Source organism: Bubalus kerabau, chromosome 3 (genome assembly GCF_029407905.1).
Source record: "Bubalus kerabau isolate K-KA32 ecotype Philippines breed swamp buffalo chromosome 3, PCC_UOA_SB_1v2, whole genome shotgun sequence".
Lineage (NCBI taxonomy): Eukaryota > Metazoa > Chordata > Mammalia > Artiodactyla > Bovidae > Bubalus > Bubalus kerabau.
Genome location: NC_073626.1, coordinates 41,579,379 through 41,592,070, shown reverse-complemented (window position 1 = coordinate 41,592,070; position 12,692 = coordinate 41,579,379). Strand labels below are relative to the sequence as shown.

Sequence of the window (12,692 nt, the reverse complement as noted above, 5' to 3'; positions counted from 1 at the left end):
GGGATTCTCCAGGCAAGAACACTGGAATGGGTTGCCATTTCCTTCTCCAATGCATGAAAGTGGAAAATGAAAGTGAAGTCGCTCAGTCATGTCCGACTCTTAGAGACCCCATGGACTGCAGCCTACCAGGCTCCTCTGTCCATGGGATTTTCCAGGCAAGAGTACTGGAGTGGGGTGCCATTGTCTTCTCCATTCAAAGTCCTAAATCTCATTAAAATCATCTAAGTTAGATATAGGGGAGACTCTGGATGTAACTCAGCCTGGGACAGAATTCTTCCCTATCTGTGGGCCCATGAAACTAGAAAGTAAGTCTCGGGCTCCCAAGAGACAATGGTGGGAGACTTTCCTGGCAGTCCAGTGATTAAGACTCTGCACTTCCACTGCCAAGGGCCCAGGTGCAATCCCTGGTAGGGGAACTAAGATCCCACAAGCCCTGTGAAGCAACAAGAAAGAAAAAAAAAAAATTGGAAAAAGGAAAGAAATTTCCCAAGAAATTTTGAACTCCAGTCTTGTAAACTCCATTGAGGGTTTTTTTTTTTTTTTTTTTGCTTTGTTTCACTTTGTTAGTTTGTTTGTGTATTTATTTATTGGGCTGCATTGCAAGTTGCAACACGCAGGATCTTCAGTTGCATTGTGGCACCTGAATTCTTAGTTGCGCCATTTGGGATCTAGCTCCTCTACAAGGGATAGAACCAGGGCCTCTCTGCATTGGGATCGAGAAGTCTTAGCCACTGGACCACGGCGGGTGTCCCTCCATTGGGTTTTAAGGCCTGGGAATAATTCCTTATGGCTCTCAGTTCTTTTCTCTGGATTTGAAGCTCTATTTTCTGAGTCATCCTTCCTTTTTCATGAAAGATGCAACTGTTTGCAGCTGAATCATTTTATCAGCCTGCTTCCTGTCTGTAGAATTCTTCTTTCATATTCTTACCAACATATAGTACGGATAGGCTTTTTAATTTTAGCCATTCAAAGGGGCAGGGGTTACCTAATGATTTTTTTTTGGCTGTGTGGCTTATAGGATCTTAGTTCCTCAACCAGGGATTGACCTCAGGCCCTCAATAGTGAAAGGGTGGAGCCCTAACCACTGCGCAGCCAGCTAACTCCCTACCTAATGATTTTTAACAGCAGTTGACAATACTTGCTTGAATTAAATGCATTAGAGCTTGCAAAAATGTTGATTTATTATTTCTACTTTAATTAGCTGGCATTCTTCAGTAAAACAGAACTTTCATAAACTAAGATTATGTAGCTATTCTAAATATAGTTCCCATTAGAAAGAGATTAAATGTTTAACTCCTTTCCTGTAATTGCCGGTTTTCAAAACAAAGAGTTATTTTCATCCTTCCATACCTTTTTGATCAAGTAGGTCATTCTTATTTTCCCATTTCGCAATATGAAACATATGACTATGAGATTCAAAAGAGTTTAAGGAAATTGCTTAAGGTCTCAATCTCAGCCAACAATCAAGAACCCTGATAAGAGTTTGCTTCTAAAATAAAAGTCTTGGTTGGTTGCCAAGGTTCTTTGAGGACTTGTCACAGTCTGCCTGAAAGGCTGCCTGCTTCCTAGTTCCGTGCTCAGAGTTATTGAGAAACATCCCATCTCCCCACCATTAACTCCCTCCCCTGCAACAGGGTCATTACCAATAGAGTCTCACTGGTGTGTTGCCCTGCTCAGCACCTGCTGATGAGAGGCAGAAGCTAAACACTGGGCCCAACAGGCCTGGAACACTTTCTTTTGCCATGAAACACCCTTCACCGACTTCTGTTTGAGCAGACTGCTTTTCTTTCAGAAATGAGAATTAATTAGGGCTGACCTCCTGGGCTTTTTTCCAAGCAAGGATGAGGCTTTTTTTTTTCCCCCCAAGTGGCAGAAGAGCAGGTTTGGATGGTGGAGTCAGTAAGGGACACTGAAGCTAAGCAGTGGATGGAGTGACGTTCGGCTGGAAGGCTCTGAAACAGAGGTTCAGTTCAGTTCAGTTCAGTTCAGTCGCTCAGTTGTGTCCGACTCTTTGCAACCCCATGAATTGCAGCACGCCAGGCCTCCCTGTCCATCACCAACTCCCGGAGTTTACTCAAACTCATGTCCATCAAGTCGGTGATGCCATCCAGCCATTTCATCCTCTGTTGTCCCCTTCTCCTCCTGCCCCCAATCCCTCCCAGCATCAGAGTCTTTTCCAATGAGTCAACTCTCCACATGAGGTGGCCAAAGTATTGGAATTTCAGCTTTAGCATCAGTCCTTCCAATGAACACTCAGGACTGATCTCCTTTAGGATGGACTGGTTGGATCTCCTTGCAATCCAAGGGACTCTCAAGAGTCTTCTCCAACACCACAGTTCAAAAGCATCAATTCTTCAGCACTCAACTTTCTTCACAGTCTACCTCTCACATCCATACATGACCACTGGAAAAACCATAGCCTTGACTAGATGGACCTTTGTTGGCAAAGTAATGTCTCTGCTTTTCAATATGCTGTCTAGGTTGGTCATAACTTTCCTTCCAAGGTAGAGGTAGCAGTTGCTAAAATATTCAAAAACATCAGTGTTCTTTGGTAAATAACTGCTGCTCTGAGACGCTCCCACCACACCCCTGTTTTCTTCCCATCACAGCACCCAGTCTCCTCTTTTCACCCTCCCACGATTGTCTTCATCATCTAGGGTTCAGGCTGAACTATGGTTAAATGTTTTTAACAGCCCGCCTGGGTGTGGACACAAACTGGATTGGAGTTCTCATTGGTGTGACCTGGCACTTATATTCTAATTTGAACATGAATGTGGTGTTGTCAGCCACTGTTGAGACAGCCTAGATTCTGCCTACCCTTGGGGTCATGTATGCATGGATACTGGGTTATGATGTCATATGTATTTCTTAGGTTTGGGATCAAAAGTTTGAAAAACCGAAGCTAGGGCATAACAGACAAAGGAGGCTGAACGCAGAGGTACACAGCTTGTTTCTGGAAAGGAAAGACAAGATGACTAGGAGGTAGGCAGGGCCAATATGTGAGACTCCTGTGAGACTCCTGGTCAGTCAAGGGTGTCTGGGAAGCAGTGAGAGTCAGATGTGGGGTACAGGATGGAAAGATAGTGAACTGGAGGTCTGAAGTACAAGGGAGACTTGAGAAAGAAGCATGTGTATTGGATGTATGGTTCAGGCATAGAAGAATAATCACTCCACCAAAGATAAAGAAATGAGCCTAATTCCTGAAAGTCAGGAGGGTTTCTCATGGACAGAAACATACATGAGTCAGGAAAAGACCAGGAGGGAATCCTAAGGGCTCCTTGAATTAGCAGGCAGTGGAGGAAGAAGCACTCTGCTGGGCACTGAGCCAGAAAGTGGGGAACTTGCAAATCTAGAAGGGAGAAGACAGAAAGGCAAGGGTAAGGGCTCAACAGGCTGAAATGTAATAACAGGTCAAGTAAGGCAAACGCCCCAGAAGCCTGGGATGTCTCAGTAGTAGCATGGGCCTACGGTTACTATCCTGACTGTAGGTGCAAGCCCGGCTTTGGTCATTCTGAACTCTGGAAACTTGGACAAGTGACTTAGACTCTGGTGACTCAGTTTTCTTATCAATAAAATGGAGATAATACTGGGAATTCCCTGGGAATCCAGTGATTAGGACTCTGAGCTTTCACTGCCATGGCCTGAGTTCAATCCCTGGTCAGGGAACTAAGATCCTGCAAGCTGAGCACCATGGCCAAAAACAAACAAAAAAACCAAAACCAACCAAACAACAACAACAAAACATAAAAAGTCCAACGGAGGGACTTCTCTGGTGGTTCAGTGGCTAAGACTCCATGCTCCCAATGCATGTAGCCCGGGTTCAATCCCTGGTCAGGGAACTAGACCAGACTAAAAGTTTGCATGCTCCAATTAGAGATCCTAAGCTCCAGCACAACCAAATAAATAAATAAAAATATTTTTAAAAAAGCATAAAATGAAGATAGAATATCTACCTGAGAGAGTTTCAAAAATTAGACGAGAAAGAAAGACTCTCTGAACTGGGTTTAAAACGTTGTTCATAAGCCATATAAGCATATGCTAAACTATGATATCTATGGCACCAGCTACCTAAAACTTTTTATACTTTCTGGGCTTGAGTTTCCTTGCATTGGGGTACAAACTCTGGAAACTCAGGAAAGAGGAAAGAAAGAAAGACAGCCATAAGAGAGCACGATAAAGACAAAGACAGACTTAAGCACACGTGAAAAGTTGTGACATCGGCACCTCCCTCCACTCTGCCCTCTTCAGTTGCTTCTTGTAGCTGTTTTTGAGACTAAACTTACTTCCCTATATTTGTGACTTTCAGAGCGCGAGCCAAGGTCACTAAAGATTTCTCACCCCCTCACTGTACAAGCAATCCTATTCTGGCCTGGATCCTTTTCCAGACTTCTCTGCGGGCCTGAGAGCCAAATAAGGTAATACACAGAGGCACCAGTGAGGGGGGAAGAGGGTGGAGCTGAAATCTGAACTGGAGTTCAGGAACAGAGCTGACTCTGGGGGCTGGGTGCAGCCAGGAAGGACCACTGTTCATGTGACGTGTTGTTCCCTGGGGTTCCCGGAGGAACGTGGGGGACTGAAGAAACAAACACACACACCCAGAGACATCAAGGCAGTTTTTCCAAATGGCCACAATTCATGAGCTTGGCTGCTTTCCACCCCTCAAGTTATCACTAGGCTTCAGAGTCAGAGGGCTTCCCTAGTGGCTCAGACGGTAAAGCATCTGCCTGCAATGCTGGAGACCCGGGTACAATTCCTGGGTCAGGAAGATCCCCTGGAGAAGGAAATGGCAATCCACTCCAGCACTCTTATCTGGAAAATCCCATGGACGGAGGAGCCTGATAGACTACAGTCCATGGGGTTGCAAAGAGTCGGACACGACTGAGCGACTTCACTTCACTTCAGAGTCAGATCTGGGGTTTGAATCCCACCTCTGTTCTTTACAAGCTGTGTGACCTTGGGCAACTTACTTAACCTCTCTGTATCCCAGTTTCCATTTCAGTGCTGCAGTTACATTTTGTAAATCAAGTAAATTCCAGAGAAAACCACAGGGTGATAATTATTGTGTGTGCTATGGGAGCAGTTATTGCATATAGAGAAAGATATTGCAGGCGGGTGTGGTGTCAGGGAAATAGAATTACACAAATGCTCTCAGCTAACTTCAGTTGTCACATGACACATCCCCAGACTCAACTGATGGTTATCAGAAAATAATTTGCTGTTGTTCAGCCACTATGTCATGTCTGACCCTTTGTGAGGCCACGGACTGCAGCATGCCAGGCTCCCCTGTCCTTTTCTCAGAGTTCGCTCAAATTCACATCCATTGAGTTGATGATGCTTTCTAACCAGCTCATTCTCTGCTGCCCGCTTCTCCTTTTGCCTTCAATCTTTCCCAGCATCAGGGGCTTTTCCAATGAGTTGACTCTTCGCATTTGATGACCAAAGTATTGGAGCTTCAGCTTCAGCATCAGTCCTTCCAATGAATATGCAGGGTTGATTTCCTTTAGGATTGACTGGTTTGATCTCCTTGCAGTCCAAGGGACTCTCAAGAGTTCTCCAGCACATAGATCATAGCCTTGTCATAGCAAAGGGGCTTGAGTAACTCATTGAAGCTATAAGCCATGCCATGCAGGGCCACCCAAGATGGACATGTCATAGTGATGAATTCTGACAACATGTGGTCCACTGGGGGAGGGAATGGCAAACCACTCCAGTATTCTTGCCTCTAGAACCCCATGGACAGTATGAAAAGGAAAATAATTATGGATCAATTTAAAATGAAAGTTTTAAACCCACATTATTTCAGCTCTTTATTTCAGTAAAAAGAATTTTCATTAGATGTAATTATAAGAAATGGCCAAAAAAAGAGAAATCTTCATCTTACCTAGAAGTAAATGCTAATTATTCTTTTTTCTTTCCCTTTTTTTTAGCTTTTTATTTTATATTGGAGTATAGCTTATTAACAATGTTGTGATAGTTTCAGGAAGACAGCAAAGGGACTCAGTTATACATATACATGTATACATTTTCCCCCAAACTCCCCTCCCATCCAGGCTGCCACATACCATTGAGCAGAGTTCCGTATGCTATATGATAGGTTAAATGCTATTATTCTGTATGTAAACTTTTCTGCTTTTTTCTCTGTGTCTATATATATGTGTGTGTGTGTGTATGGACATACACATACATACATACATATATATATAATGCTCATATATTTGAAAAATAAATCATCCCTGCATTGTTCTATAACCTGTGTGGGTTTATGTGGGGGTCCTTTTGGGGGGACGGTGTTAAGAATAGCTCTGAATCCTCTTAAAATCCACTGAGTGGCCATCAGCCTTCTCGGTTTCCTTACACACAAAATTTGTATTTATTGATTCAATGTTTCCCAATCTTTTTGATTCTGTAATACACTTTAAGAGGACTAAACATAAGGAGGATACAACATGGTGAATGGGAGGAAGTATAACCTGAATAGTTACAAATTATAAACTGAAATGAACAGGTTATATTAATAGTTTATAAAAGAACAGGTTATAACCTGATTCGCTGGCCCTGCCCCTTAAACTTGAAAACAAAAACAATGAAAGCTCATGAAGCAAGCTACAGAATTTTGCCCGTAGAATAAAGCTTTCAGTTCAGTTCAGTCGCTCAGTCGTGTCCGACTCTTTGTGACCCCATGAATTGCAGCACGCCAGGCCTCCCTGTCCATCACCAACTCCCGGAGTTCACTCAAACTCATGTCCATAGAGTCGGTGATGCCATCCAGCCATCTCATCCTCTGTCGTCCCCTTCTCCTCCTGCCCCAAATCCCTCCCAACATCAGAGTCTTTTCCAATGAGTCAACTCTTCCATGAGGTGGCCAAAGTACTGGAGTTTCAGCTTTAGCATCATTCCTTTCAAAGAACACCCAGGACTGATCTCTCCTTCGGAATGGACTGGTTGGATCTCCTTGCAGTCCAAGGGACTCTCAAGAGTCTTCTCCAACACCACGGTTCAAAAGCATCAATTCTTTGGCGTTCGCTTTCTTCACAGTCCACCTCTCACATCCATACATGACTACTGGAAAAACCATAACCTTGACTAGACAGACCTTTGTTGACAAAGTAATGTATCAGCTTTTGAATATGCTATCTAGGTTGGTCATAACTTTCCTTCCAAGGAGAAAGCGTCTTTTAATTTCATGGCTGCGATCACCATCTGCAGTGATTTTGGAGCTCCAAAAAATAAAGTCTGACACTGTTTCCACTGTTTCCCCATCTACTTGCCATGAAGTGATGGGACCAGATGCCATGATCTTCGTTTTCTGAATGTTGAGCTTTAAGCCAACTTTTTCACTCTCCTCTTTCACTTTCATCAAGAGGCTTTTTAGTTCCTCTTCTGCCATAAGGGTGGTGTTATCTGCATATCTGAGGTTATTGATATTTCTCCCGGCAATCTTGATTCCAGCTTGTGCTTCTTCAAGCCCAGCGTTTCTCATAATGTACTCTGCATAAAAGTTAAATAAGCAGGGTGACAATATACAGCCCTGATGTACTCCTTTTCCTTTTTGGAATCAGTCTGTTGTTCCATGTCTAGTTCTAACTGTTGCTTCCTGACCTGCATACAGGTTTCTCAAGAGGCAGATCAGGTGGTCTGGTATTCCCATCTCTTTCAGAATTTTCCACAGTTTATTGTGGATAAATACATAAAATAAAGCTTTATCTGGGTATAATTTAAATTCTGAAATATGTGGTAAGCAATCAAGACATACTATGGAATGTATATCAACTATACTTCAACAAAAATAAAAATAATTAAAATAAAAGATATGCTAGAAGAGAAGGGTGAAAAGAGAGCAGGACTACAACTGCTCTTTGCTCTAAGATCAAGGCTGGAAAGATGGCAGCAGAGTCTCTGGGAAGTGTGGGGAGAGCTGGTAAGGAGAGCTTCACACTCTTCCCCGCCCCCGCCCCCTCCCCCCCCTCCCCCCCTCCCCCCCCCCTCCCCCAGCCCTTTTTGGCTGTGCTGGGTCTTGCGGGCTTCTCTAGTTGCAGCACTCAGGCTTGGTTGCTCCAGGGCATGTGGGATGTTAGTTTCCCAACCAGGGATCAAACTCGCGTCCCCTGCATTGGAAGGTGGACTCTTAACCAACTTAACCACCAGAAAGTCCCTTCATACTCATGCTTGATGAACATTTATCACCTTCCATGTGTCAGGGTGGCTTCCGTCTCAAGACAGGAAGGGATCTTGTGGCTGGGAAGAGGTTTAGGAAAGATCAAGGATCTATCCGGTCTCTTCTGGATACTGAATGTAAATGTTCCATAAATGTTCTGTAAAATGCTACACTATTATGATATCATCACCAGCAAGCTTAGTCTCTTTCTTGATCTCCTCTTGTGGCCTCTCTCCTTTGCTTTTCCTTTTTTTCTTTCTGACTTCTTAATTATGGGAAAATGTCAAACACATAACAAAAGTAGATAGAGCATAACAAATTCCATGTACTCATTACCCAGCTTCAACAATTCTGAGCTCAGTCTTGTTTTATCAGCTGAGGACTGGAGACTCAATTGACTTCCCCCATGCACGTGTGTGTGTGTGTGTGTGTGTGTTAATGAATTAAAAAGTTTATTAGCCATAAAAAAAATTGTTTAATTCTCGTTAAGTTCCCTGTAAAACAATAAGCTTACAGAAAATTTCTTCCTCATGAACAGAAAATCACTATGCTTTTGGTCCAAGATATGTTGGGATTTTTTTCCTTTCTTCTTCAGATGACAGACAGATGGATGTAGCGGAATCTATGAACAAGTGTACTTGCCCCAAATGTGCAACATAAATATAGAAGCGATGAACGGAAGACTCATAACTGATATTGGAACAGGGCCCTCTTTGAGCCCTGGTGAATCCTCTGTGTAGAATCGCCACATCCCCCCAGTGCCCGCTGAGGTCGTACAGCCTGTGCACTTTGTTCCACAGCTGGCATTCTTCCTCTGCCAGACGGTGCTTTGCTTTGCTGAGAGAGTGCCCTGAGGAACCCACGTTAGCGCCACAGTGGGTCAGGCCAGGCACGTTGAAGATGGGAGGGTGGTAGGGAACTGAAGTGAACTGCAGAGGAGCCCATGTGGTTTTTTTTTTTTTAACTTTATTTTTATGTATTTGTTTGATTGTGCTGGGTCTTAGTTGTGGCATATGGAATCTTCAGCTGCGACGTGTGGGTATCTTTTAGTTGAGGTCTGCAAACTCTGGAGTCCGGTTTCCCAAACAAGGATTGAACCTGGGACCCCTGCCTTGGGAGTGCAGAGTCTTAGCCACTGGACCACCAGGGAAGTCCCCCCATGTTACTTTAAAGCAAACCCAGAACATATCATTTCATATGTGAGCCTCTCAGCATATATCTCTAAAAAGGTAAGGACTTAAAAACTCATTCAATCATCTTTCCTTAATGTCATCAAACATTTAGTCAGTGTTCAGATCCCACATCAACTGTTTATCAGGAGACGGAATGAGATTTCACAGATACAAAGCTCTGTCTCACAAGACCACCCTCCCCTTCAGGAATTTTGGTAGGGATTGCGCTGAATCTGTAGCTTGCTTTGGGTATTATTGCCATTTTAACACTATTAAGTCATTTAATCCATGAATAGGAGATATTTTGCTTGTTAGAATTTTAAGTCTGCTATGAGAGACCTTTGAAATAGTTCAGAGGATTAAATGTACTAAATATACAAGTGTTACTTGATACATTTAAAGGAATTAAATCAGTCAAGTGCGTAGATAATGTTAACTGTTTAGGAAAATTCTGTTTAACTTCTGATTTTTTTTGGCCCCTCCATGCAGCATGTAGGATGTTAGTTACCCAGCCAGGAATCAGATCCTCGTCCCCAGGCATTGGAAGTGTGGGTCCTAACCACTGGACCATAGGGAAGTCCCTTGATTCTATTAAAGATTTATCTAAGGATGGTGGGAATTATTGATCTTATTTTTAAAATTAGTTTCTTAGAAAATAAAATAACAATGATTCAAAGTTTAGCTTAACTATACGGAAAGAAACAGATTTAAGAATTTGAAACTTTGGGGACTTCTCTGGTGGTCCAGTGGCTAAGACTTTGAGTTCCCAGTGGAGCCATCTAGGGTTCATTCCCTGATCCCACATGCTGCAACTAAGAAAGACCCCACATACCCAAACTAAGACTCGGTGTAGGCAAATTAAATAAATAAATAAAAAGAATTGCAAACTTTGTCAAATTTAACATTAATCAGAACTCCAGAATCAATCACTATTCTTTTCCAGGAACAAGAACCCTCCTCAGAAAATAAAATGTCCACGGAATTTCCTGGCAGTCCAGTGGTTAGGACTCATACTTCAAACTGCAGGGGGCAAGGGGTTTGTTTGATCACAGGTTGGGGAAGTAAGATCCCAGGCTGGGGAAGTAAGATCTTGCAGCCAAATAAATAAATAGTCCAACTGTCACCTGGAATCTTCCACATGGTAGAGGGCGGAAAATCTCCTGGGTGAAACTTTCCATACTTCTAACATACCACTGTAGCAGCTCTAAGCCTTCCAGAGAGAAATATAATAAGTATTCAATTTATGTTTATTGACTGAAAGTGATAGATTTAGATTTGCTTCACTGAAAGCGGTTAGTAGCTTGGTAAATACTATGACCAACCTAGATAGCATATTGAAAAGCAGAGACATTACTTTGCCAACAAAGGTCCGTCTAGTCAAGGCTATGGTTTTTCCAGTGGTCATGTATGGATTCGAGAGTTGGACTGTGAAGAAAGCTCAGCGCCGAAGAATTGATGCTTTTGAGCTGTGGTGTTGGAGAAGACTCTTGAGAGTCCCTTGGACTGCAAGGAGATCCAACCAGTCCATTCTGAAGGAGATCAGCCCTGGGATTTCTTGCGAAGGAATGATGCTAAAGCTGAAACTCCAGTACTTTGGCCACCTCATGTGAAGAGCTGACTCACTGGAAAAGACCCTGATGCTGAGAGGGATTGAGGGCAGGAGGAGAAGGGGATGACAGAGGATGAGATGGCTGGATGGCATCACAGACTCGATGGACGTGAGTCTGAGTGAACTCCAGGAGTTGGTGATGGACAGGGAGGCCTGGTGTGTTGCAATTCATGGAGTCACAAAGAGTCGGACACGACTGAGTGACTGAACTGAACTGAACTGAAATACTTGATATACAAATAAATACAAGTATAACATGAACATTTTACATATTCATAAAATTTCAAATCTTTCCTCACTTTGTGTTTCAACCACACTGGCCTGTTTTTCTTTAATTCTTCTAACTTGCTACAGTAACTTTATATATTCAGTACCCTCTTCCAGGAACTTTCTTTCTTCTCACAAACTTTGCCAGACTTCTCCTGTTTCTGCTAAATCATCACTTCCTCCAGGAAGCCTCCTTTGGTTTACCTAATCAGGCAATCTTTCCTATGATATGGTCTTAAGACACCATTTCTCTCTTCAGACCATTTTCTACATAAGTAATTTCACAACCAGTTATATGATTCTTTTTCTAATTCCCCCATATCTTGGAACTTAGCCCCATGATGGGAGCCTAGGACTCTGTTTTGGGTTTTGACTTACCCCTCTAAATTCATCTCAGTGTTTGGAAAATAGAAGGTACCTAACAAACACTTATTGACTGAATGAGTGATTGTTAAATATGCAATATGAGCCAAAGAACTGTTTGAGGGACTTCCAGGTGGTCCAGTGGTTAAGAGTCTGCACTTCAGATATAGGGGGTACAGGTTCAATCCCTAGTCAAGCAACTAAGATCCCACATGCTAAAAAAAAAAAAAACTGGTTCAGGGAATAATATAAAAATACATAGAAGGGCCATATGTCAAAGGATCAAGGCAATTAGGTTTAAAAAAATTTAAACTATGTGATTTGCAGAAACACTATTTTCATATAGTTGTCCAGGACATAGAATTAAAATGAGTTTTTAAATGATTATTTGTTGTCATGTGTGGTTATTTTCCACTTGTCCATGAAGATCAATACAATCCAACAGATACAATGTGAGCCACACACTTAATTTTAAGTGTTCTAGTAGCCACAGTCAAAATGTATAAAGAAACAGATGAATTATATTGTAATAATATAGTTGATTTAACCCAAAACATAAAAACATCATCACTTCAACATGTAATCAGTATAAAAACTAATAAGATCTTTACATTCTTTTTGAATACCAAGGTTTTGAAATCCAGGAAGTATTTTTAAAGTATGTTTACATTTATAATACATGTCAATTTGGACTCAAATAACCGCATGAGCCTAGTGGTGGTTGTATTGGACACTATAACCCTAGATCAATTTCCAGTCTTCTCTGTCCTCCTCTGTGCCCTTGGAGGCTGATCTGGGCTTGCATCACTCAGCTCTCTTGTCCTCAGATTTCCAGATAGCCTTGGGCAATAGAAGGCACTATTAAAAGATGGGAGTATAGAAAGAGAAAGAATTCAGTTATTTCATTTCTGGCCACCCCCACCCCTGCCTGAACTGGGCTGCCACATTTCCTCTACCTAAGGGCCTCTCTTCATAGCTACAGCGTTTGTCTGGTTCTGGTAACCCTGCTCCCTTCCTTGCCCCATTGGGCTTAGAAGAGTTGCCTCTGGGAGTTCCCCACTGCCCTGTGGATTTCTTGAACTCAAACCTCTGTAAATAATTACCTCTTCAGTTAACCCTTTGTTGG

The 12,692-nt window shown here is 42.5% G+C and overlaps 1 pseudogene; it reads right to left on the bottom strand.

The window, feature by feature from the left end:
- Positions 1-8,488: 8,488 nt before the first annotated feature.
- On the bottom strand, positions 8,489-9,868 carry LOC129647238 (protein transport protein Sec61 subunit beta-like; annotated as a pseudogene).
- Between the last annotated feature and the right edge of the window lie 2,824 nt (positions 9,869-12,692).